Source organism: Neolamprologus brichardi, chromosome 12, assembly GCF_056152115.1.
Source record: "Neolamprologus brichardi isolate AB-2024 chromosome 12, ASM5615211v1, whole genome shotgun sequence".
NCBI classification, from domain to species: Eukaryota; Metazoa; Chordata; class Actinopteri; order Cichliformes; family Cichlidae; genus Neolamprologus; species Neolamprologus brichardi.
The window spans coordinates 17,353,311-17,377,906 of NC_142115.1; the positions used below are offsets into that span (position 1 = coordinate 17,353,311).

The window sequence follows — 24,596 nt, forward strand, 5'->3', positions numbered from 1 at the left end:
GCTTAAAAGCTGCAGATGTTTCACAGTAATGGCTCAGGTTGTGTGTTTTCCCTTTTGTCCTCAAGTGTAGAGTGAGCAGTGCCATGTCAGCGGGTGGACCCTTTCCCGCTGCGTGAAGTTTGATTAATACAGCCTCGACAGAGAGTTCAGAGACTGGGGCCGCCTCTCACACACCCTGCTGTAAAATAATGAGCCTTCAGCGGGAAGGAATAATATACATGGGAGACACTTCCTTAGAATAAGTCCAAGCTGAATATATTCAAATGAAATGAGGAGAGGAGGCAATCCTAACTGATTAGACTTGTCTCAAAGAGAGGGCGAAGCCTATATATTTCTCCTTCTATGTACATGTATTTAACTGTCACCTCTGCACTAAGAGTCCAACATGGCACTCATCCATTTGCATATAGTTACTATAAATACCTGGACCTTACCTGTTCCTGCAGTGATTCAAGTCACGCTAGAATACAGACAAGTCTTATTGGTCTTATGGGAACTCAAACACCACAGGGGTAACAGCCAATAGCAACAGACTTTACTCATCAAGCCAGCGGAGCCCTCATACATTATAGAGTAGGCTTTATGATTTACCTAAGCTTGTCAAAAGAGAAAAATTATCAGGCAAATGTGGGGTAATAAATTGCAATCCGTGCTGCATATGTTTGACACGTGACCCTTGGCATTTTAAGGATCGGGTTGTATGAAAGAGTCACAGGCAAATGTGGGGAAAAAAAGAAAATAACATGAAAAGTGAAATATCACTTGGGAAACTTTGAGGAAAATGTTCAAAACATTTGAGGGATTGCTCCTTTTTCCAGAATACGACACCTATTGTGCACCTACGCTGCACTGATACATAGATATTGTCCCTAATTAACCAGTTTCTAATCAAACAACTGTAGAGCACACACTTTTCTTTACTTTGATTGATGTTAATATACTACATCTTCAGACTATGGGTAGATTTTCTGCAGAATATAGTACACATTTACAAATCAAAGTTTTCTACTAGTCAATCGCATTAAACAATTGGCGAAGATCTGTTGACTTAACCTCTGGAGGTGACAGACAGTGTTTTGGCCAGCAGATTTCTGGATAAAGGATAACTGACTACCTATTCCATGAGCCTCTCACTGTTTAGAATTTAGATACTTTTTTTTTTTTTTTTAAAGTTGTGTTCCTCAGTTTCACTCCACTCCAAACTGTACACCCACACCCAAAACCAATCCAAAGTATTAACCTATAAAGCTTCCAGTTTCTAGATTCTGATTTTGAATATTCAGATATGTGTTTACAGAAATTAGCTGCAAATATGATTATGTACATCATCATTTATGCAGTCATCTGCATGTTCATGTGCTACTCTAGCATACAATGCAGAACTGCTCCACTACTTTGGCTGGTTTGCTACAAACTAAGATCAAGCAATCAACAAATAGACTGTAACTTTATATTCAAGTTGGGCAGCAGAAATAAACTGCACTTTTAATATGCAGACATTTTATAACCTTTCAAGTGCATTAGGTAATAATTCATGTGAAATTACCTCCTCTAGCTAGATTCAGGACATACTGCTCAATGGACCAACCACAATATTTATGAAGTGCTGCTCAGTACTGGTCTATGTACATTTTCAGTGTTCACATTAATAATATAAACAAAATTATTAAATGAAATTAATTAAACCACCATGTTTTAACAATACATAAAATTAAAAGAAGAGAATTTCCCTTTGCCTCAAACAGCATCTTTTATTTAGACTCTCATTCTGTTTTTATAAAACATAACTGTAGCAATTATGAGTCTAGTAAACATGAAGCATGATGGGTTTTTTTATTGTTTTCTGCATATGTTCCATAATAATATAATGTTTTATCATTTACATTAAATACACAAATACTGTAATTTAACCATTCGCTCATACATTATGGTGGAAAGCCACTCGCCTTAGAAATGTCACTATTATGAAGACATTTTTAATATGTATATTAATATTTACATTTACATACATTATATATGTTTTTGTCTTTTACGTGTCTAATTTTAAAATTCAATTATGCGTTTGTGTAAACGGGTTACATTTAACATGGCAGTATAGAAAAATATGTGTGTACGAATTAAAACGTGCCATTTTGGCAGGCTATTATTGACATGCACCACAGTTCAGGTTGTGTGTAGCGAATGTTCTCCCTAAGACGCTTTAAGATGTTGCAGTGTAACTCAGCTTTGACAGCCTGGAGGACAAACTCACAGTGCACAATCCTATGAATGTCAAAGAAAATGATGCTCTTGCTCGTGCTTCTGACAAGTTCTCATGGCAGAGACTGCAGACTCTTCCAGTCAAGACTGCTCTTTAGTTTCTGAGAGCAAGCTCATCATCAGCAATGATCCTCGACACGCAGGTTAGGTCAGTGTGTGTGCAACAATAACAGTTTCTGAACTTTCTGACTGCAAGATGTGTAAGTTTGTTGCCAAAACTTTACATGCTCATGGAAGCAACGGATTACTCTCTTGCAGAGCATACTCATGTAGCTAGAAGTATAGTGTCAGCTGATTTCATCTTATGAATCATCACATACATGCAATAATGTTATGCATTTCAGACTCTAAATTTTGGGAACAGATTTTCATTGGCTGATCCAGGTTTCTGCGACAAAAGCTGGACTGCACCTATCCTGGCTGTGTCCTGTCTCTGGCCCTAGGATAGGTTTCAGCCTGTGCAGCCCTGAATTGGATAAGTGGCAGAAGACGGTAAATGGATATTTCACTTTTTTGAACACCAGTGTAAAATATTAGTTTTGAGAGAATATTAGGATTATGGCAGTTTTAACATTGTGATGTTACAAAACGTATCATAAAATGTTAAAACACCTAAAACTAATTATTTGTTTGTCTCACCTCACTTTTTTTCTCCACAAATGATATTAGTTTTTACATTAATCCTAGCTACAAAGGATATTGTATATGGTTATACAGACATATGTATATATGAGTTCGAAATCTCCTCGGTTTTCTACCACAGATGTGCTCGTTCGGTTAACTTGTAATTTATTCTAAATATATCATTTTGACTGGTTGCCTGTGTTAGACCTGTGGCCCGGTCTGTCATTTCCCATCTTATATATGATATACTATCATGTATTGTACTGCTGGATCTATTACTTACAAGTTTCAAAAACAATACAGAAACTTTAAGCATAATTTATCAACTATATTTCACTTGAGTGTCTGTGGGTTTACAGAAGAGCTTTAACTTTTTACGTATTTAAAAAAATATCTATAAAAACAGTCGAGCTTTACTTTTAGCCGGGATAAGAATTCTTAGTGGAATAATGAAATAAAGATGAGAGTGAAAATGCAATGGGAATAAAGACTGCGCCTATTTTATTTTGCAGTTTTGTGTTTTATTGTATCCTTTTCTTCTCGTACTTTTTGTTTTTCTGTTTTTGTTTCTTTTGCTACTCCAACTCTTGAGAATTGTAACGTGGGAGTATGATAAATAGCAGTGGTTAGAGTATGTTGAACCGAAGCACAAAAAAATATTGGCAGCTGTAGGTCTGCTGTGTTGTTCGGCACACAGGCGCATTATTAAAGATATCTGTTATCACCAGGTTTGGGTCAAACAGTAAACAACACTAAAAAGTGTTTTAGTTTTAGAAAACAGAAAAACTTTAGATTATAAAAGTTGATTATTTGGTTAGTTTAACAGTTTCAGTCTGATCCTTACATATGCAGAGCGCTTCTTCCAACCCGTTTCAAAGGCTAAAAAATGTCTTTGCAAAGTAGTATTAAAATCCAGGTCTTCATAATTAATACACGTGCTCAGGAAAATGCATCTCTTTACTGTTTTATGTCCCTCACCTTGTATCTTTAAGCCCTCTGTTCTCCTCTGAGTGGCAGATGTTTTCACCCCCACCCTAACCCACCCAGCCACCCACACATACATTCTCTCTGTCTGTGGCTGGCATGGGGGCACGGAGGCCGACAGCGGTGCATCAGGCTGACAAACAGAACTGATGGGCTGGGCTGAGAGTGGGCAATCTGGCAGGTTGAGTATTCACCCTCCTTTGCCCCCCACTAGCCCCTTGCTAGCCCCTGCTGCTCGGCACCATACGCAGGCACCGGCATCCCAGCGGCTGGTGGCCCATTGCTTTGCTCCCCCATAAAAATAGCCCATCCCATTATTCTTCTGCCTCCCTGGGGGCCACAAGGTCTCCAGCATCATTACCAGGACTAAGGATCTGACTCTGCCGCCACCACTTGGTACTCCCCCTCCTCTCCCCTCACTCCTCTTCTCTAATTATAGGTCAAGCACTCTTTTTGTAAATTATAAAACCTTTGTTCTTATCAGGAAAACTGAACAAGAAGGAAAGATACGACAGGAGGGCAGGGAGCAAGGAAGACGTGAAAAAGTATGTGTAAAAAGTGGAGGGAAGATGATGTAAAAATAAGAAAGGAGGGGGAAATTTTTCAATTATAAAGCCAAGCTAATTTGGTATGACCAGCGACTGTCATGCATGGTGACGGAGCTCCATTATGCAGTCATTTGAGCTCTTTCAAATTAGTTATGTTAATGTCCTGCGTGTGAATGTAACACTTGGATGGGACAAGATTTCAGCAATTAATTTCTACAGTCAGTGGAGAGACAAGCAAATTTATTTTCCCCCTCTCAGGGAATTGGTGGCGGAGGGAGTGAGGAGGGGAGAGAGCATTCTGGAGCAGGGAACAAGCTAAACACAAGACCTAAATAAAGCCTGAACAATGGGAGCCAATGCCTCCTCATTCATTCAATTGACAATGTTTTGCAGCTTAAACCTGTTTTATTAATTATGTTTGACATTTCCTTAATTAGTTTCATTTACACCAAATCAATCCCTGCTGCTGTACAGCGTCATTTATCATTTTAAAAAATTTGCATAGCCAGTGCTGACTTTTTCTACTTAATTATACATTAAAAGTGTCAGCCGCGCTTGCTGCCTGGCATTATCTGAGGCAGAAAGGTTTGTGGCTGGACGGGGGTGGCATTAATCATCAGGGCGGGCGCGGGCAAGGGGTGCTCCCGGTCGCCAGCGGGAGAGCCGAGCGGGCTTCTCATTTTCTAAGCTTGATGCTTTCGGGGCTATGGTGACCTTAATGACCTACGGGGAGAAGGAGACAAATCAACGACCTCCAGCCCCAAAAACAACTACATCTTGTTTACAAATCATGTGGAAGGGAAAGGCAGGAGCAGAAGCAGGGAAAGAAAAGCCAGGAAGATATGTTGGCAAATCAACAATACAAAAGCTGCCATACTGTATATATGCAAGCACTAAAGAAATGGGTATTGTTTGGATAACAGTTTTTTAGGCTTTCACTTATCTTAATGATTAAAGGTAGCTCATTTGCATTTACATGTAATGTTTTTTTTTTGGATAAAAAAAAAAGAAAGATCATTAGCTTCATGTGTCAGAAAGCTAGCTAATGTTTTTCATTCTAATTAAATAATGCCAGCATTAGTAGCTGAAATCTAAATGTATACCACCGTATCTCAAAAAGCAACTTAACCGGCTGAGTCAACTGGCTGAGTATGGCTATTACTTTCCCTTCAGCAAGTTTGTGAACACAGAGCAAACTGACAGCTCAAATACCTGGCAAGCTCACTCCTGAGTAAATCTTCTGAGTGTTGAGGTGAACATGGCTTTACAAATCACCCATTCAGGAACCGAGGCAGAAATTGGCAGGTAGGCAGAGCCGTGGTGTCAGGAGTGAAAATTACTCTGAAATGCGGAGCACAGTGAGAGACTGAGTGAGTGAGTCTCTGAATGGTGAAAGCTATGGGTGTCACTGTGTACTATGTTCACATGGGAAATCAAACAAGTGTATTTTGGAGGCGAGTCAACACTTTTGTCCTTTGGAAAATGAAAATATTTCATGTCAATTTAAATTCAGACCGGTCTCAGGTACTGCACATAAAAAAAGTGCATGGCATATCAGGCTCATGTTCATGCGCAGGTGAAACAGTTACTCTTACTGGTAAAAAGCCAGTCTTTACATCAATTGTCATATTAAATGTATCTTTAGGAGATTAAAATGCACAATGATAAGTATTAGACATAAGGTGAGGATACACTAGAGTCAAAGATGAAGAAAACCAACCAAACAGCTGATTTCTCAAAAAGGCCCCTGAATAAGATGTATTAAGAAGTCTGTAGCCATGGCTTTGCTTAAAAAATATTTAAAGGGAAACACAAAAGAGAGGCAGACAACAAAGAACCTGATGAAGTGGCAAGTACCCTGGCATGCTCCAACAGGAGCAGCACAGAGGCTACATCTGCACGGCTCGCTGCCCCCTCTGGCCCCAGCTGAAGTACTAACTATCCTCCCTGGCTCATTGTATTAAGATAATCAAGGTATCTTTGATTGCAATGGGCCAGATCAATGTTGGAAAAGAGAAAAAAAAAAAAAAAAAAGGGGGGGGGGGGGGGGGGGAGGAGTCTTGCTAATAGACAGGGAAATGCTTAAGAACGAATTGCTAAAATGTGGAGAATGGGGAGTATTAAACATCATTATTGTAGAAAGTTCCTAATCCGCATATTAATGGTGCACATTGACTGGAAAACTTTGTATTATTGCAAAGTACTTGAAATAAGCCACTAACTCCTTTTACTCATGAAAATATTATAATTTATATAAGTGATCACTTTAAAACTAGAACTTTCCTTTCTCTTCAGCCCCCCCCCCCGAACATCACCATCAATTCCCCGACGAGAAGCACCCCTTTAAATGCAAAACATTTCTACTATCAAGGATTATGCTTCCTTTCAGGATATATGAAAACCCCTTTGAGAAAATATGATGATGAATTCATGGGCCTAAAACTCCGGGGTAGTTTTTACATTCGCAAAAAAACGGAAGGAGGGGAGGAGAAAAATCACCTATTTGGATGGCATACATTACCATTACTCTTGTATTGTATCTCCACTTTTCATAATGACGGGGATAAGTGTCCTGCACCGAATGCGTATCCGCTGACAATAGAGGCAGACATTACTTGGTTAAAAGCTTGGGGTCCTGTGGGTAAAGAGGCCCAGAGAATAAAGAGTATCCGTCATGGCTAACGAGCTATAAGGATAGCACATTGCCTTTATAAATCACTAGATCTTGCTGTTTATTTAAATTCATTGGTGCCTCATTATAACTGAGCTATGCACCTTTAGGTCTGAGTTGATTAGGAGTGCCATAGCTCAAAATGGCTTTTAATTCAGTGAAACGTAGCTCTGACCTTGGTGCCGTAACCCTGACTAAAACACGCAGCGACTCCCACATTAATAATGATGCTACCTTTACTGGGCCGCAGAGCTGTGCCGCTGCTACTTAAAATATGTATTATTAGTTACCAGCGACGGCACATTTATCACACCAAATTACCCTTCGGTGTAAAACTGCTTAATTCTGGGTCCCTGTACCCCTCTGCACTATTACCTGCTCTTTAGAAAGGCCTGGAATTAAATGTAGGGATGAAATGTCAGGGTAATGGGGAAGAGGATGCGGGTCGATGGGATGCACACTTGATCATTCCCTAGTGGCCTTCTCCACATCCAGACAATATACTGAATGTGTCCTCCCCGTAAAAGAAGCTTCATTGCATCTTGCTTTGCAGGCCTTTGAAGACGTAAAATGCTGTTACACTATAATGTGCTTTACACTGATCATTAAAATTACACGCAAAATATTATCTACTTCATGTGGGCTTGAAGGACAACTATATATTCTAGGCATCAAGATCAAATGAAATATTTGGCTCATAAACAGAAACTTTGGATGAGCAAAGAAAACAAAAGCAACCCCAAACTTTTTAGTCACCGGAGCATTTTAACAGATCAACACTCCACTGACTTCAGCATACAATACATACACCAGCATTTCTGTGCACAACACAACAGTACCTACTCACATCCTACCAGCCTATTGAGGAAACAGAGTGGAAACTGGCCATTGTTCATCCCCTGTGTGCCCACCAGAGACTGATTACTTGGACCAATCAGCTAAATGATTAGATCTATTAGGTACCTTAGAGTGGCCATCAACATCAGCTTGCCAAGCTTCAAGACCTGTGGGACTTAGCCCATCAGAGTCAACTCATTAGGTGTCTGGACTCTACCCAAAACTACAGCAGAAAGACAGAGGGCCAGGAAGACAGTAGGGAGAGACAGAGCGAGAGAGAAAAAACAAAACTTCAATAAATGAATTAGATGCCTCCCAAACAATAAAGCACCTTTGGGATCAATTGTGTTTATGTGGTTCAACATCTCAAAAACATGTAAAAACAATACAAAGTGATCTAACAGATAACATAAGTGGGAGTATTTTGAGTGTTAGCCACATAATCCATTGTTATAAGACCAATGGGAATGGACTGGTATACAGAATTTCTTTTCTCTAAGTATAACATCAAACAGTCCAGTAATAATTTAGATTACCAGGGACAAGGCGATGACGGTTTTACAGAGAAACACAGACAGTGCTGGCATAAACACATTTCTCATATCAAACACAGCCGTACAGTACATAAATATATGCACAATACATTAATGGTTTCTGCTCATCTGAGCAAGTGGCAAGGCTGGAGCAGTGGGGGGAAAAGAGACGTTACACACATTCCATCAGATGTCGAATCAATTAGTCACGACCATCTTCCAAAGTCAGAAATAACCACTCGTCCTCCTGTCTCCAGGGAGCCAGGGATAGGCCTGGGCAACAGACGAGAGATGGGAAAGGATCCAGAGACCCAAAGGGGGGTAAAAGGAGGAAAATGAGAGAAAAGAAAAAAGGGGATAAATAATGCTGTCTGTTTTACACCGCACCATCTTGCGTCTCTATTTTTTCACTAGTTTTCCGTATATACAGTAGGTTCTCAGCGGAAGTGTCTTTGCATATCAGAGGGCACTCGTTTTGCACACTGTAAATACTCTGGTCATTAACATTTGATGACATCATCTTCCTAATCGCACAATAGAAGGTCTCCTTCATAATGTATACAGTACATCGCAGCTGTAACACTGACTCGAACCCTTTTTTGACAACTTTCATTGGGCAGCTGTTTGTGTCTTTTCACTTACAACAAAGCCTTTAATCTGTTAATCTGAAGCATAAAGCAAGCACAGAGATCATGTGACCGCTTTGCTAAAAGGTAAAGGGACATGATTATTTTGCATAAAGAGAAGCACAATGGAGATTCTTTCCCTGGAGGCTAAAAATAATTTAATCTGGCATGTAGATGCACAAATAGCAGTCTTACATGTGAATTGTACCCATTATTACTGGTTTTCAGAAGTTGGTAGCCGATTAATCTGTTTCTCCTCATCTGAGCTGGTGTAGAGAGGAGAAGCTATTGTATCTGCTAAGATTTCCCTTTTGCTTTGTAATCTCCCTGAACCTCCAGATTAGAGCAGTTTATCTAAAGACTGAATAACATAATCTAAAATACTTTTATCAAACGTGTTACCCTCCACACCTTGTGTTCTAAAGCGAAATACCACCGTATTAGCCTAAATATTTGAAGAACAAAGTTCTTCTGCATAAAACAAGTGCTCTAAAAACAGTTTATACTCTATATGGTTCCTGTGGTAAAGCATGAGAGGGAGCGGTTCTTCGCTGAACACAACACTAACCAAGCCGCTGGGTGTAAGTGTTGTTGTTTGCCCACGGACTTGACCCCCTAGAATAAGCAAGGAAAAAAGTCAGAGTGAACTAGCAAGTGCAAGACAGAGACAGAGAGGGTACTTTGTGGGACCCAAAACCACTGCAGAGAAGGCCACAGACACCCCACATTCCCCTCTGATTTCGTTATTTGTTCATATCGCAACGAATGGTTCTTGTTGTTAGGGGGTTGGCAGTGGAGTGTAGTCAAGGGGCGAGAGAAAACTGTGGTCCCCGCTCTGAATCCGCCACATTAGATGGCGTGTGTTTGTGCCCTAGGGATCGCAGCGCCTCAGCCTGTGTTTGGGGTACTTTGTCAGATGACTCAGTGTGTGTGATTTATGAGCTCTGGAAAGGTTGCATTTCCAGCACGCATGGACGTCCGCATGGTAAATGGAGAAATTCTGAATTTATTAACATACAATGAATGATGATTAATGTTTTGGTATAGATCATGCTCTCCTTTCAGATGTCTCAGTATGGGGGTGATATATGCAGCAATAAAATGATATGTATGTACTCAAAAGCACATTGCGTGAGCATCGAGTCCATGACTCTTAGACACATTTACTGTGTATATGTGTGATGCGAGTACTGGAAGGTTCCCTAGTGTTATCGGAACTCCGTGGACATTTATCTATGCACTGAACGACAGTACGACTTGTGCAAGTTCTACCCTCCGCACAAAGTGAACTGTTCCCTTCGATGGGAAATGCACCTTGCATAGTCAATGAGGAAATGTATAAATTAAAAACACGAAAAACTGTGAGCGAAAGAATGCAATTTAGACCGATATCAGTATACATTTGGAGATCCATTCATCAAAATCCCCACCATTATTAGCTTTTGTATTCTACAACACATCTTGTGTCTCTCTCATCAGCTTTTTCAATATCTTCTCAAATACATTACTGCCAGTGTCGAGCGGGTATGTTCACCCTAGGCCAATTACTGCGTTGAACCATAAAGGTAAGCATTGCTGAAGAAAGTTCTCTCGCATATTTGCCTTTGTGTCTCAGCCACCCACCGACGCAGGTGGGAAAAACAGGTAATGTTGGACATCTTTATAATCACAAAGACAACAGAGGAATCAATATGCAGAAGCATGTTTCTGACAGGTTCTTGGAATACATCTATATGGGAGATTGTGAGTCTCCCAACACCGTTTGCATCTCTAAACGGTGAATCAGGGTTGACCTCTACTTATGCAATGAGTCAACCATTTCAGCCTTGGAAAGACGCTGCATATTGCTCCATGCTTGCACGTGTGTGTGTGTATGTGTGTGTGGGGTGTTTGTGTGTTTGTGTTTGGGGGGAGGGGGGGTGAATCAGATAAGTTAGATGGAGTGATCATCATCATTTCATTGGGCGGCCTAAAACACTCAAGTGTGTGTATGCATATCTTGATATGCACTTTGAAGTGACTGTATATGAGGTGCGGTATGTGTGCACGCTCTGTGTTTACTGCAAAAGTCTGAGCCCAAGTAGCGATATAACATAAATGTGTATAAGTATGCGCACGCGCTTGTGGGTTAACTTTATATGAATGTGGTTGCTGTCAGAAGAAGCTGACTGGTGATGAGGGATGGAGAGAATCAGAAACACATTGGGCTGGGAATGGGGTGTGAGCCGCAGGGTCGCCCTGGCACAAAACACAACTGCCTCTCACATCATTACCCTCATTCCCCTAATGCGCACAACACTTAGAGCTACAAACAGGCTTGAGTCCAGAACACACATATAGGCACACAAACCTACAGAGCCACGCACTCACACAGGATAAACTATACATATGCCTGCACTCATCCTCCAGCAACACATAATGTTCTTTTAAGTGTTCAAGTACAGTAACCAAAGCTGTGTCTTAACATTACTGAGAACTGAAGAAAAAAAACCTCAACACATTATAGACATTATATAACAAACGCCGCAATTCTGATGGCAAAATGTGTAACAGGCTGTTGCAGGTCAGAGTGCTGCATAGTGGCTCTCCAGGACCTGCTCTTTACAAAGTGAGCCAAGGAGGCACTTTTCCACATCCTTAGATCTTTGCCCATTCTGAAAACACATTCATTGCATTTGAGACCAAAAAAGAAATGATAGCCATTTCAAACACAATTGAGCTCCACTGGGAAAAGTATACCTATTCAACTACAGGACCTCCATAAAATCACAGTAGTTTCACAGTGTAACGGATGCTTTCCTCCCTTCTTGCTGCATGAGAGGTTTTAAGAATGGACCGGGGGAGCGCTTGAGCAGAGAAAGAAAAGATAAAGGAAGAGAAGAGCAGAAGATATGATGCAGAAGAGTGGAAGAGAGAGGTAAGCCAAGCATAAAATAACTTCAATCTAACATCCTCTCGGAAGGGGCGGCAGGAGGCAAATAGCAATCCCACCAATGCCGTGTACTCAAGGGGGTTCCCCCCACCTCTCACTGACCCATAGAGAAGAGGATCATGGGAGAGAAGGGATGAGACAAACCCACTTCAATTAAGCCACAGCGACGTCTCGTCAGCACGGCAGATGAGGTGTCAGAGAGTTCAGCCGTGGATAGATCACAAGGAAAAAAACAGTTCCTGGCTCAGCACAGTCACAGTGTTGAACCTTTCTTTCTGTTCTCCTATTTTTCTCCTTCGACTCCTTTATACCTTTCTTCCAGTTTATTATACTAAGATTTTTTTGATATCTTGCAAGATTAGACGACGGGCAAACTTCTTATGAAATCTGTTAATCTAAAGCATAAAGCAAGCATATACAGATCATGTGACCACTTTGCTAAAAGGTAAATGGACATGATTATTTTGCATAAAGGGAAACACAATGAAGATCCTTTCCTTCCAGGCTAAAAATAATTTAATCTTTCGTGTAGATGCACAAAAAGCAGTCTTACATGTGAATTGCACCCATTATTATTGGATTTCAGAAGTTGGTAGCCGATTAATCTGTCTCTCCTCATCTGAGCTGGTGTAGAGAGGAGACGCTATTGTGTCTGCACAGATATTCTTTTTGCTTTGTAATCTCCCTGAACCTCCAGATTAGAGTTTGCCTAAAGACTGAATAACACAATCTAAAAAGAGTAATGACAATGAATTATCCTAAATTATTTGAAGCATGGTTGGACAATTTTAGGCTTACAGATGACAAAAATTAAAGTTCTGATCCATAAACAATTCAAAAAAACCAACACTCTGATAACAGATGCTACCATTAACGCTTTTTTTGCTTTTTCCTTTGGTTTTGTTTTGGTTTTTTTTAAAAGACCAACAAGACTTTATATTCTTACACACTAAAAGTAACACAGTTTTTCACCTCTTTTTGCCTAATGGCTCCAAAGGTAAAACAGGTTAAATAAGGGAAGAATAGAGGTCCTTCACTGAACACGGCACTAACAGGTAAAGGTCAGAATCACAATTTGTGGCATGCTGCATACTGCAGTACCATATACTGCAATATTGTGCAATTTATCACCTTGTTTCCAACTGCAAATAATTTCCCCATTGGTAAACTTGTATGATTAACCTGATAAGATAAATTCCTCAGTCTGTTCCGCTGACTTTATTCATTTTTATTGTTGTCAAGAAGATCAACATTATCATTAAACCCGGTCATAAACTTCGCATGCACCTCACAAACTAACAAACTGTTTTGTATTACAAAACTTAACTAAATGCAAACATGTGTGGACTGCTATACTAATACAGGTATTTTGAATGCAAGGCAACAGCAGCAAATAGTTCACAGCGAGATGTTAGAGTTACACATAAATCCACAGTGTGCGACATGATAGTTAGTGTAACTCTTTGTGCTGTGCTTATACTTTCCTCAACTTGATGTCTCACGGCATCATGGGTACAGCCATACTCAGGCTGTGTCCATGTGCTCCCTCTGAATTAGTGTTACCATTGTTGGCTGGTTTTTTGGTTGAGCTGAATTAATGTTAACTTTGGTCTCCACAGTTAATCTTACCTCAGAATAGTGGTTTGTGAATTGATAGTTCTCTCAGTGTATTTACTTTCATACGACAGTCCTTGCTAACGCCAATGCGTTATGTCCAACTTTTTTCCATTCCAGGAGTCACCTCCAAACTTCCACTTTTGTAAAGGTTTATATGATTAATTTAAACATGGGTGTGTCTACATGTTGATGGCCAGAGGGGCCGATGGCGCGATATGGCAGCCTCGCCTCTGTCAGTCTGCCCCAGGGCAGCTGTGGCTACAACTGTAGCTGCCTCCACCAGTGTGTGAATGTGAGAGTGAATGAATAGTGGTATTGTAAAGCGCTTTGAGGGGTCCCAAAAAGCGCTATATAAATGCAATCCATTATTATTATTATTATGTTGTTGCTGCTGCTGACTATTCTTACTTAATAATAATCCAGCCACCACTGTTGGACCGGCCGCCTGACAGATGGCTGTGCCTGCTTCTCGCTCACTTTCTCTGTGAGGAAGTTGAGAGATTGGGAAAGTAAACAGGTGAGAGGCATTCTAACCTGCATTGTTCTGCAGTGCGCTGATGTATATAAAAAAGAGCAGCTGTATGTCAGGCTTTTCAGAATAAACTAAAATAAACCCAAGCAACTGAAGTGATGTGTAACCACAATATACACCAAGTTGTGGATGCTAACATGAAAGAAACCAAAACTACTCATCCTAGTGTTGCTAAGGTCAAATAAACTCTGCAAACCTATTTGACATGGTGTGTATTTGCAACATTATGCGGGGTGCAAAGTGTTGCACATTTAAAAGATGATTTCATTAATAAGGATATAATTAATGGTTTCATACTGCACCTAAAATATTTTTTGACCCACATTTAACTTTGTCAATTTAAAGTGTGCTAGGTTTCAAATGGGTTTCAAGGGTTTTGTCTTTTAGTCTTGTCCACTTGTCTTATTTTATTCCTCTTTTATAAACAACTAGCAAATTAGTCACCAGGAGCATCCCTACCCTATTGGCAGCACTGAAAAGAGGGAGGGAAACAAGTCCAAGACAGTAGCATTACAGTCAGTTATTTCCTCACATTGCAGCAAAAGGGTTGAGGTTTATGAGTTGACAGTGGAATAACAAACATGTATCAATCTACTTAGATTCAAGGACAGACAAACTTCTTATCAAATATGCACATTAGCAGTGAGGCGCCTCAGCACACCTGAAAATGGCATTTAAAGGTCATAATGACGTGTCGCCAGTGGTGTATCAAGATTGCATGGACAAGTGGAAGGAGCGAAATCAAAGTAATATTCGGAAGAAAAAGGCAGACTGATAAAAATGTGATTTTTCAAGGTGTAGCTAGAAATAAAAGGAGACATAGGCTCTAGGGGTGGGTGTAAGATGAGGGGGCAATCTGAGAGACCATGAGATATTTGTGAGGGCAGTGCTGTGCCAAAGGTTTTAAGAAGATATCGCTCTCTCTGTGATTAGGCTGACATTAGCATAATATCGGCTTTGTCACCTCATAGGCCAATTGTTATGAAAAGCGCCAATCTTTCCACTTTTCCCGTAAAGGCATCAAGCAGGCATCCTAAGGTATAGGAAGCCTCTTTCACCCAGCACTCCCCCCTTCTTCTATGAAGCTCCGCTTGGGAGATACAAGCTGGATTTGGCTCACATCCTTGCCTCTTCCCCAACACTCTGCGTGGCTGCCTGGTGTCAGAGCGCCAACTCTCCCAACCCAGCTGCACTGATTAGCAGAGGCAGATTATTAGCCAGGCATCCTCCTGGAAGCGGGGTGTCCAACACCATTTTCACTATTGCAAAGTACAAAAGAACTGAAGGACAGAAATGCAGAAACAAACAATCAGCCCCGAAAATATACCAGCAAAGTAGAGAGAGTTAGGTGAAGCTAATTTGTTTTCACTGCTTGTGGACACATCAGCGAAAAGTGATTCATCAGCATTGTGAAAAGAGCTCTCTCATCTTTCATGCCCTGTCTTTCTCTCTCCCCTCTCCTCTAACTCATCCTCCTCTGTCTAGCACCTGTCCCACTGCCAAGATTTCACCTCCCAAACCCTGGGATGTGAGCATCCCACTCCAAAACTTGTGCAATGCCTTATCTGTACCCCACACACTAACATCCAGCATCTGAGGCATCCTTCTCTCCCTGTGCCAGAAATATGCCGGCATCTCTCGCTCTCTTCCTCTCTCTCTCACCCAATTCTCCATCATGTTCTTTTCTCCTTCTCTCTTCCTCCCTCTCTAGAGCTTTGCATTTGAAATTGAACAGACACACAGCCAATTTATCATAGGCTGACACGTGTCATGTCCAAGGCCTAACCACAGGGACTTACAGTAGGCATTGCATTTATCCCCTTTGTTGTCAGCAAGGACCAAGACAATACCAGGAGCTATTAAAAAGGGGTAGAGAAGGAGAGAGGGAAAATAGGTGGGGATTGAAAGAGGTGAAAATAAACCAATAAAAATCAACCAAGATTGCATACCACTCTGAAAGGTTAAAGACCCCTGCAAGGTTGAAGGCAGCACATTTTCCTAACCAACAATCAAATATGTGGTGATGCAAGCCGTCTGCTCATAACCCCGATACAAAGCCCAGACAGGCATGTGATGGATTGGGTGGAGAGTTAGCACAATATGGGATCAGACCTTTGTGCAGGGGTGCATAGTGTAGTTTAAATTTTAATATTAGTCTGCGATACTCTGCAACTAATAGACCCAGAAAAATGTAAAGACAACAAAGAAAGTTCTAGCTGAAAACAAAATGGCTGAATGAAAAAAACACCTTGGGGAAAACATTTAAGAATATTCTCAAACACACAAAGAAGCCTAGAAAGTTAACTCCCGCTTGCTAGCCCGCCATTTAGATGCTTTCAGAAACTGCAATAAGGAGCAGGAGAGATACTTAAAGGTAATCATTCCTGAGACATGAAAGGGGACAAAACTGTTAATATGCATCATATAAAACCCTTTCTGTTTAATCACCTTATCGCTATATTATCGCTCCTCTCTTTGAACAGGTTCTTTAAAAATAACACACGTCCTTATCGTTATACTGTGCGGGAGAGGCAAGAAAGATGACCCTGCCTGATAATACTGTCACTACAAAGAATGTATACATTCTCCTTATGCAGACTAGGTGAAAAAGATAAAGAGAATGAGGATAAAGGCTAATGAGATGAGGAAGCAGAGTGTGTATACGAATGTGCGTGCACCTGCAAGTTATGGACCACAAGGTTATTAATTGGCATCTCGCACACCCATAGACTTACATTCATTCCACTTTAATACTTTGGTATTTGACATGAATGTTGAATAGTCTGTCTACAAGGAATTTATATTCAATCTAATAACTGACAGAAAGACTTCAAAATGGTCAAAGAAACGTGAAATATAAAGTGCCATCCTCTATCTCCTTTCGCTCAAAGACAAGCATCGGCTTTACAACACCATACATCGTTAAGCCTTGCCAGTCTACTAGACCAGTAGACCAGCGGACTTCAGAACTGCTGAGAATGTTCATTACCCAGAGGTAAGTGACCTTTTAGAAACTAGCTTTGGAAGCCATTTTGGCTCTTCCAGTAATTAACAAGTGGTTATGCATGTGAGACAATTAATGGAAGGTCAAGTGTTTCCCCGCTACCCTTTTCTAGACGCCATTGGGCCACTGACGCTGAATTGGATGTTCAGAGCCCATCAGCTCCTGAGCTTCACACATGGGAATAAGTCACCTCTGTGGTCTATAGCGCAAAGTAGACAGCCTTTGGTTGCTGTGAAGACTTGGAGAAAAAGGAGCATAATGTAGTTCAGTGGCCAAATATCTGATATGAATCTTATGGAAGAAGATAGGTCGAGACATTGAGGAGAGACCGGGAGTCTCCATGTTTAATTATGAATGCTTTTACTATGCACACACCAAGGCTTCCCCATTTAGATACATGTTAAATCATAACTTCAATAAAGAGTAACTACAAATAGCTAGGTCCAAGTGGCTTTAAAGAGCGCAATATGCTTGACTGCTTAGACATCCTGAGCTACACCAGTGCACTGCTGAATTTTTCTATTCTATTCTCACGGTCTTGTATATTTACCTTATTTTTTATTTTCATGGCATAAAGTCTGATGTTGACTGCTATTAAATTTCCCTTGAGGGCACACTCCTTCACTCACATGCTCCTATCAAATGAGCCAACAAAGCATATCAGGGTGTCGTGTCTGTGAAACACTGCATCACCTTTGTTCACTCTTCATCAACCCTCCGCCCCCATGCTATTACCTCAGGACTATTCCCTATTCCCTGCTTAACCCTTGTCTACAGGACTGGTGTCACACAGAGCACCACTCTACTGCTCTCCACATTCTACAGTCCCTCACCTCACCTGACATCTAACACTCGCTTGTCGCCTCTGACGTGCACACGTGCATACAAACGCGCTCTAAAGCACAGCCGCAAACACTAACCGCACAAAAACACAAATGTAGCACTGCAGACGTGCACACTACAAATTAGCAACACGATGACAAATGCACACATGGATGATCAGCCTGTGGAGGGTTTGATATGTTCAGATCTTTGCCCTTCATGATAGCAGCAGCACTTGTCATTCCTACTGAACTCTGCCCCCTATACTGCTTTTCAAACACACACACACACACACAGACATGCATGCACACACACACACATGCGCATTTTCACTGGCACAGTGGTGAGTGAGTTAATACTAGAGGTGGCAGGAGAGAGTGGCATTGAGAAAGTCTGTGCCAGTTGCCTGCTGACAGCACCTTTGGGATTAGTAAAGTTTGATTTGATGGCTTTCCTTGTTAATTAGGGTTTGGAGGTGACTCCTGGAATGGAAATGGGCAAAATGTTCAAAAAAAAAAAAATGTGCCAATTCCCACATCCCCTCCATCTCCACCTTCCAAAACATGTGACCCATATACGAGTGTACCTAATGAAGAAAGTAGAACAATCAAGTCATTTGAAGTTATAGGCCACTCTGTATTTCTGTGGTTCTGCCAACGTAGGCAGGGCAGTTGAGTCAAACTAATAGCGCAAAATAGGCTAAAACTTCAATGTGAACAAAGTCAACAACAAATAAGAGAACAAAGAGGAGAATGTTTGGTCTTTAATTAACAGTGCATATGCATTTGTACAAGCATATTAAATTACATGTCGTGTAACACTGTCCCCTGCTGGTTTGGAGAATCGCTGCATGTGGGGGGGGGAGCTTAACAGTCATTACACAGTTCTGGTTTATTGTCTTTAATATGATGCTGTGTGAAGTGGAGGGCTAGATCAAAAAGGGGAACTATGTATGACAACATGAAACAAGAAAGAGCCTTGACGAAAGACACAAGACAGAAAAAAACTAAGAAACACTTCCCGCCTCCTTCCACTGTCCTAACCTTTCAACACACAATATATGATCTTAGATAGGAAAAGGGTTCAGGGGTACCCTGTATCTCTTACCCTATCTCAATCCTCTGTTGCAAAGCATTTTACTGCAGTATAAGGCTCTTAAGCACACACAGCGAACAGTAGCACAGCTATTTCTGATTTACTGTGCGCGTACTATCTTCTGTTTTATTTTACAGCTGGCTGGCATGCCACTGCAGAAGGGTACTGCAAAAAGCCCAAGGTCAGATCACATAGCCACTGAGATGAGACACACACTTACAATAACACATACACATGTTTTCTCTTTTTACTACTCAGCCAACATTAGTGCTCATTTTACTCTGCCGCCCTCAAACTCGACGTTGCCATCATCTGTCCTCTCTCCTTTCTAGACCAACTTTGTTTCTTTGTTTCTTTATGATTTGTGCTTTTGCTGCAAATTCTGTATTTCTCTTATGTGAGAGGTGAGGGAAGGAGAAAGAGTACAAGGGGAGAATCTAGGAGATGGCATACATGAGGTGAGTGAGAGGGAGGAGGGGTTGCTGGGGGTGGGGGAACACTAACAGTGTGCTGACAGCATGTAGAGCAGTCACCAGATATCTTTAATCAGTGAAATGTATTTCCCTCCTGCTCTGCCGGGGTTTTGCTCAGCGGTCAGACCTGCTGGGGCGACACAAATGAATCTTGGCGGAGGTGAGGACAAAGGCGGCCGTAAGGTTATGGCATGTAGATGATTGGAACTCTGCCGGTTTCTAAGGGAGCTGCCATGTCCCACAGAGCGGGTGTCACAACCAGATGATAGGGACAGGGTCTGCACTCCCTAGCTAACAATGGGTAAGTGTAAACACACACACACAAGTCTAACTATATTTAAACAACATATCTGATAACTTTTAATTGCCTATAGAAAACGGTGGGGGGGAGTAAATGTGCAAAAATTGTAAGTGTAAAGAAATTCATTAAATTACAAAATGTTAATGTAAAAAAAAAGCTTGTGCGCTCTCTTTTTTTTCTCCTTTCTTTTTCTATTTTCAAGAATCCGTCATACCAATGAATACAAAAACAATGCTCCCAGAGTGTTGTACTCTCATTCTTTTTTGACCTGGCCTTAACTCAAAATAAGATCACAACAGGGAATTCCATTTATGTCTGCAGTTCCTGAAAATTAAGGCAGTATTTCAATTCCTTAGCCTAAACGAACGCTTCGTTTTTTTCCTTATAAACTCTTGACTTTTATTCAGCAAAAGGTCCACCTCTTTTGACCTCATCTCAGTGGGTTTCACTGTTTACTTATATAACCCTGTCCTTTGACAATCTGAAATATGCGATATATAGCGTCACTTTGGCCACATAAACCCTGGTCATGATAATTAACACCCGAGAATACCAAGAACGCCATGGCTCATTTAAACATTCCCCTGTCAACTTATTTTTTTTTGTGATAATTTGGTCTATTATTCAAAGTGTTCTGTTGAGGGGATGGTGAGGCTTTCTGCCATCAGCAGCTGAACACAGTTAACCTCTCAAAACCCAGTGGGTGTAAGCCGTTACGGGTGTGGCTTATGATTCCCCATGACCTAAGACCCTGAAGGAGCCAGGCTCATACAGATGGCTTGTCTGTAGTGTGCTCTCCTCACAAGTCTACCTCCATTTACTGTTAATGAAGAAAGCTGCATGAAAAGCAAATATGCAGAAAGGCCTAGAAAGGTGTTGTAGAGGCTTGATTTACAAGGTTATGCTATTGAAGAAAAAAAAAAAAGGAGGGAAAAGGGCAGCACCTAATCATAGGTCATGGGGAAAAAAGGCCAATATACCAGGTGTGGAATCGTGGGGTGCAAACAGTGGCTGAAGAGAGAAGGTCGTGTGAATGGAGATGAGGATAAGGTATGTGTGTGAGAGTGAAACAGAGAGAGGGAGCGAGAGATTTGGTATGTCTGTGATTGTGTGCTGAGGCAAGAATGTTCTTAATGGGATACAGGTGACAACATGCTGACCAGAGCCACTGAGCAATGATCACTCAGGGATCTGGGGGCGTGCATGCGTGCGTGCATGTGTGTGTGTGTGTGTGTAGGTGTGTGTGTTTGCCAGGGGGGGGAAAAGAAAAGGAAATCTTTAAATCAAGCTTAAAGATTGTCAGTAGTCTCCCCAAAGAGTAGAATTTCCTTATTGTTATGAGTCTGGCATCAATAAAAACCTGAGGTTGTCAAAAAACAAAAAAATAAAGCCACAATGACAAGGTTATTCTGACATTTCTAATATTCTTACAAAAAATAATTTGATTTTTATGCATCATGCAGTACTATTAGGAACAAGTCAGATCAGTTTCAAGTTCATTCTGCAGCATCATAATGACCAAACATTTCCTTACATAGTGAATGTATTAAAAAAAAAATCTTTCAGTAAGAAAAGGAATCATGCTAAATATGCTCAAAGTCCTCAAAGACCCATGAGATAGTCTAAATCCAAGCTAAAGGTGATCACATCCAACACTGAGTTCAGATTTTTCTGCTTCTGAATGAAGTTTATGTGTTAATATATATGTTAATATACAATGTTCTTATTACATTTACTGTTTAAAATATTTGCATTTCAGTATATAAAATTTACAAATTTACAAATTAATTTCATCAGTTTGTTTCATATTTGAGAAAAGACCTTTTGATTTTCTTTAAATTCTATAATAATAACAACAATAATAATAAAAATATTAATACAGATTTATATTGTTATTATCATGCCAGTGATTTGTTAAGCTTAAAATAAACACTATTCAGTTATTAATGTAATTCATAAATAAATAAAAATAAAGAGTAACTAATTCTAAGCCATGTATCTGTGTTTTAAGAATATAAGAACTTAAGGTTAACAACAAAAATGTAAAATTACAGTTTATTTTACGTAAAAAATAAATGATTAGGCAAAATCAATAGCTTTTGGTTTGACTGAATTGTAGCATAGAGAAGGTAATAAGTGAAAACTGGCATTAAACTTAAAATAGTAAAACAGGTCAGTTTTGAACTTTAAAAATCCGTATGGTTTATTTTTAAAAAGCTTTAATATTTAGAACAATTAACTGCTTATTAAAGACAACAAATTGAATGACGTCTGCTCAGTATAAACTTTTGAACTGTTTTCATATGTAAAATAAAAACAAATTTGAATCCTGCTGTAGGAGATCAAACTAAGGAAGGCAAAATTAAAGAAATTTGGAATTAACAAATAGCATTAATCTTAAGGACATTTTTCCCCAGTGTTTTTGTTTGCTACAAATTGGTTTAACAATTGCTGTTGTGACTTATAAATCAACACTTGAAATGAAAGAAATCGATTTCAAAGGTAAAAGTGTCTGGTTAATTGTTCACTTTGATTTCTGTTGAGAAGATGAGAATAAGACATATATTAACCACTGATAACAGGTGACTGTTTTCATCAGTGTTTCTTTGTGTCTTCTTTGACCCCAGCTTCTCCACCAGCTATTTCTCCTGAAAAGAAAATCATTCAGTTACTGTAGTGCCCAAGTAAATTTATGTAGTAGGCTAGAATGCTTTTGAATTATTCTAAAAGGCTTGTCAAAATTAATTAAAATATTTGTAAGGTGACTTCGTAATTCCTCTTACTTGTGAACATGTATCATGGTGCCAAAAGCACATCATTTATTAGAACATAATTTCCTTTCTAGTAGCGTCTCCACTACTGATATACAGCATTGTGTGGAACACTGGTGCCCCCTAGTGTTAATTATATGACCTTTTGATTAGAACAACACTGATTTTAAAATGTAAATCAATACCAGCTGGTGGGAAATACACCTTACTCCACCTTTTTTCTTTTATTCATATAGTGAATGCAGATCAGGAAATTTGATTTACATATATGTTATTTTCTTTAAACGTTTTTTGACGTTTTAATATGCACATATTTAATTACTTATCCATGTAGAATGGCAATCAAAGATATCATAAATCCTAAATTTACATGTCTGATGCCATAGCTATGTGACTGTTTGTTTGGTTTTTGTGTGTGTGTGTGTGTGTGTGTGTGTGTGTATGCTAACAGCCACTACAAGATGTTCCTTATTTTTCAGTAGGTCTAAACTTCGGCCAATGCCGGCAGTCACACACTGCAGTACTCCCTACTCGTAAGCCACTTTGCCATGTTTGTCCACAGTCATCATTAGATGGTAGTAAAGAAAACAAATTAAGCTTACAAAAGTTTGATTTCATAAGTCTCTGGGATGTCTGTCCGTCTAGTCTTTCAGGAACTCATGAACATATCCTTTTCATCACATGTGAAGCCATTTTCGCTCTGGCTTTAATTTTTTTTTAAAGGAAAGAAAAGAAAAAGAAAAAATATGTGGTCTCAACAAATAGGAACATGGTTTTGATGTGCATAATTGGATCCATTTCTCATATGCACAGACAGTCGATTTCTTTTTTTCTTTTTTTTCCCAGTGAGACTGCATCATGAACTTATACCTCAACTCTTCTCTCTCATCTTGCAGCTTTGGAAATTAAGTTATTCTCATCTGGCAACACTCCCTCCCCTCAGTCCCCTTGATCACAAAGAAGCCGTCAAGCTAAAGATATGAAAGCACCCCACAACAACCCCAAACCCCCTCCAATAAGCATGCCATGTTTCTTATGCAAATGCCAAAGTGAAGCACTTACAAGAGGACTTTAAAAAGTATGGAGACCCCGTCAATGCAGCTGGGTATTATAACGCTTACTCGCTAATTTCTATGGGTCAGCTGTGGAGGAATAGATCTGCCAATCATTTTCACATGTAGCAAAATTTGTCTGTCTACAAACAGGGTTACTTTGTCGTTGCCATGGAGACTAATCCGAGTCCACAACTCCCCCCACACTCGCTGTCCACATTCTGCGCGTTAACACCGTCAGGCAGTTTCTGAAACTACCTGATCACACATTTAGCTAGAGGCTGGTGGAGCCACTGGGAAGCCCTCAAATAAAGTTCACTGTACACGAGGTCAGTAAGAGGGCTGTGTGACGCACGCCAACACACACACACACACACACACACTTATTCCACACTGAAGCTGTCTAGGTATGTGACATCAATTGGGGAAACAAAACACACAGGGAATTTCTTTTTCCCTTTTTGTCAGCACCACTTAAAGCTGTTGTGGCTGTTTTTCAAAAGAACTGTGCAGTGGTCTAGTCTAAATTACAAATATTTTTGGAAAATATTCAAGCGTGAAGCTCTCGTGTCATGCGGTAGCGGACATTGCTCGAAAACCGAACTGCTATTCAGATTTTAAAAACATCCAGTTTCATTATGCGCAAGCTATGAAATGCCTTGGACGTGAACGGCTTTGTGTCTCGCAAATTTGTAAGCATTTGCTTTTAAAACAGTTGCGAGGTAGGAGGCAGATAATTAAAAAACATATTTGCATGACAGTAAACCTGAGTGTCTAGCTTTTCAAGAGGAATTTCTCTAGGATGTCTGCTTAAAATGCTGTGCATAGATCCTATACCTTCTCCCTGCAAATCAAATATTCATGCACTACCTTGTTGTCTCTAGTCCTGAGGGTAGAGATGGAATTACATATGCC

General features: G+C 40.2%; 1 protein-coding gene across 1 annotated transcript in view; it reads right to left on the reverse strand.

Moving 5' to 3' along the window:
• Positions 1-24,596, reverse strand: part of LOC102791121 (uncharacterized) — a 295,543-nt gene that overhangs the window by 245,650 nt on the left and 25,297 nt on the right. The gene's annotated exons all lie outside the window — the stretch shown is intronic.